The sequence below is a fragment of the Orycteropus afer genome, unplaced genomic scaffold, assembly GCF_000298275.1.
Source record: "Orycteropus afer afer isolate SDZICR_OR568_19922 unplaced genomic scaffold, OryAfe1.0 scaffold00292, whole genome shotgun sequence".
Lineage (NCBI taxonomy): Eukaryota > Metazoa > Chordata > Mammalia > Tubulidentata > Orycteropodidae > Orycteropus > Orycteropus afer.
The window spans coordinates 1,019,487-1,023,052 of record NW_006921879.1 but is presented as its reverse complement, the minus strand read 5'-3'; positions in this window follow the sequence as shown (position 1 = coordinate 1,023,052).

The following is a 3,566-nucleotide window of genomic DNA, read 5'->3' as shown; positions in this document are numbered from 1 at the left end:
GGTGATTCTTCTTTGTTTCCAACTTTTGCATTCCAGTCACCAGTGATAATTAACACATCCTGATTACATGTTCAGTCAATTTTAGACTGCAGAAGCTGATATATATCTTTAATTTCCTCATCTTTGGTTTTGGTAATTGGTGCATAAATTTGAATAATAGCTGTATTAACTGGTCTTCCTTGTAGGTGTATAGATATTATCCTATCACTGACAGCATTGTACTTTAGGACAGATCTTGAAACATCCTTTGTGATGATGAACGCCATGCCATTCCCCTGCAAATTGTCATTCCTGGCCCAGTAGACCACATGGTGGTCTGATTCAATATGGCCAAAACCAGTGCATTTCAGCTCACTAATGCCTAGGATATCAATCTTCATATGCTCCATTTCATTTTTGACAACTTCCAGTTTTCCTAGATTCATGCTTCGTACATTCCATGTTCTGATTATTAATGGATGCTTGCAGGTGTTTCTCCTCAATTTGAGTCTTGCCACATCAGCAAATAGAGGTCTTGAAGCTTTACCTTATCCGTATCAGTAAGGCTGGTTCTACTCTTATGGTGCAGCTCTTTCCCAGTCCTATTTTGAGAGCCTTCCTACCTAAGTGGCTTATCCTCCTGCACTGTATTGGACAATGTTTCTGGGTGATTCATAAAGTTGCACAGTAATGTATCAGATAGTGTTTCTCTGCTATTCATAATGTTTTCCCTGGCCAATTCTTTAAGAAGTGAATGGCCTCCTCCTTCTTCCTAGTCTGTTTCAGTCTGTAAGCTGTTGAAACCTGTGCATCATGTGCAACTCTACTGGGTTTGAGACACTGGTGGCACAGCCTCAAGCCTCACAGCAACACACCACCACAGTAGGACAAACTGACAGACAAGTTTGTCTCCCTTAGCTGTTCAAAACTTCTCCCTAGATCCTTGTCTCTCTTCCACCACTTGGGAGCGGCCTGGGTCCCCAGCCTTACCTGGATCCCTGCCTCTGCTTCCTTGCTCTGTCCTGGCCCCCCCCCCTTGGCTTTTTCTCTGTTTTCCTGCTGCTTGGAGATAGGTTTGGTGATCCCAAATTTCCTTTAAATACATAATATATATTTATGACTATCTCAATGAGTTTTCACTGCTTAGCAATATTGGGCAATGGCATGCAGTTTCTATGTATGTGTAGGCATCTTTAGAAAAGTTATGTTATTGAGATCTGATTTAGTTCAGAGCTATGCTCTCAACACAAAGCTTATTTGGAGATCTGGTTCATCCTATCAGATTTCAAACATCCTAATAAGGCAGATTTTGTTCTTGGCAACTTTACACAGCCTCTGAAAATCACAGCTGGCCGCTAGCCTCCACCAAGGCTCATTCTGCTTCCTGGCCTCTGAGAATACATGTGTGTGGGGGGGAACTTTAGTCCTTGATTATTAAAAGGGGTGGGGTGGGTACCTCACATTCCCTGTATTAATGGCTATATCCAGACTGATGAAAACGTGACTGTGACTGAGTACAAGCCTGTATCTGGGACCCTCTGGCCATGTAGCAGGGACACTCTGAAGAGGCTGTTGTTGTTATGTGCCGCCGAGTTGGACCCGACTCATAGTGACCCCTCCTTGGGTTTCCGAGGTGGTATCACTACGAAAGTAGATTGCCTAACCTTCCTTCCAAGGAGTGGCTGGTGGGTTTGAACCACCAGGCTTCTGGTTAGCAGTCAAGTGCTTTAGGCACTATGCTACCAGAGCTCCTTCCCTGAAGAGGTAAGGGTTTATAATGGTATTGTCTAAGGATGGAGTTAAGGTATATAGGGGAGGGGGCAGAAAAGGAAAAACAAGGAAAATGGCTTCTCCTCTAGTAGCAGAAAGGAACCCTGATGGTGCAGTGGTTAAGTGCTCACCTGCTAACTGAAAGGTTGGTGATTTGAACCCACCAGCTGCTCTGCAGGAGGAAGATGTGGCAATCTGCTTCTGTAAAGATTTATTGCCTTGTAAATCCCATGGGGGAAGTTCTCCTTTGTCCTATAGGGTTAGTACTATGAGTCAGAATGAACTTGATGGCACACAACAACTAGTGGCAAAGCTGTAGCTCTTGCCTCTCTGGCTCTGCAGAAGTTGATCCATATTATGAATCAGCAGATACATTGCACTGTGGCATAAATTCTTGGTTTCAAAGGCTAAGGCTAAAGCTGAAGAGGAGATTTTGGCTGAATTCTGGGCCTGTAGCTACATTTTGGTGCATCCCTTTGGAGGGCTGTCTTAGATTCAGTGTCACAGCAATGGAAACTGGGAGATTCTGGAATAAAAAGGAGGGTCTGAATGGACAACAAGACATCTGCCCTCCCTGGGACATCTAGGCAGGGTGAGGGACATCGACACTAAACAGGGCTGAGAAAACTGACTCTTCCTCCTGCAGAGGTTGCTGCAGGAAAAAAAACAGGAGAGTCAACAAAACTAGAATTGATCATAAAGAAATATGGAGAACTCCATTTTTCTAATTAAGATGAAAACCTTATTTAGGAAGAACTTATTAAATTCCCTTAGTTACCGCAATGGGGTCCCCGAGTTGGTGCAAATGATTTGCACTCAACTACGAACCTAAAATTTGGTAGTTCTAACACACCTACCCAATGGTATCCTGAAAGAACAGGCTGGCATTTTGCTTCCACTAAGATTACAGCCAAGAAAACTATGGAGCAGTCCTATTCTATAACACATGGAGTTAACATGAGTCAGGATCAATTTGATGGCAAGTGGTTTTGTTAGTTATCAGTTAGTTCGTTAGCAGTTTTGTCCAAAGTAAAGTAGATCAAACTTGGGGCTCAGTGACCCACAGCTGCTGGCTACAGAAAAAGCCCTGAGCTTCTCCTCTTTCCTCTTTCTAAATGACTAGCTGGCTCCCTAGCCCTACACTCTAACTCCCATGCCAGGATCTGTGGTGGTGCTGTCATTCAATTCTCTAAAGACAGGGCAGAAATGGTTGTGGTACACTGGCTACCAGTCAGCATCCGGACATTGAATTATTCTCTAATACTTTTTGAAGGGTATAAAGCAAACATCGGAACACTAATATTGAATAAACATCTACTGAAGGACTGTTGTGTCAAGTAACTGTCGCAGGGTGAAAAACAGGAACTTGGAAACTAACCAACAGATGAGCTCTTTGAGGAGGACTTGTTCTACAGAACTAAAAAAAAAAATTTCTTAAGGTTTTTAATCATCCGTGGGAGACATGGAGGGAACTAACTCTATTCTGTACTGCATATTATATAAAGCCCAGTTATATGCATATTTATGTTTATATTACCTCATTTAGGTATTGAAACCACCCTGAGAAGTATCACTAATCACCCATCATTGCAAATTCTTGTTCTCTTTTTTTTTTTTTTTTTATTATTGTGATTTAGGTAAAGATTTACGGAGTAAATTCACTTTCCATACAGCAGTTTACGTATACTTTGTCTCATGACATTGACCACAGTTTACCACAATTCAACAGCTCCCTTCCCACTTCCTCCCCACAGTCACCTCTTCCCAGTGTCCATCCCTCCATGGACTCCTGCCCACTGAGCTGTCTCCCTGAGCAT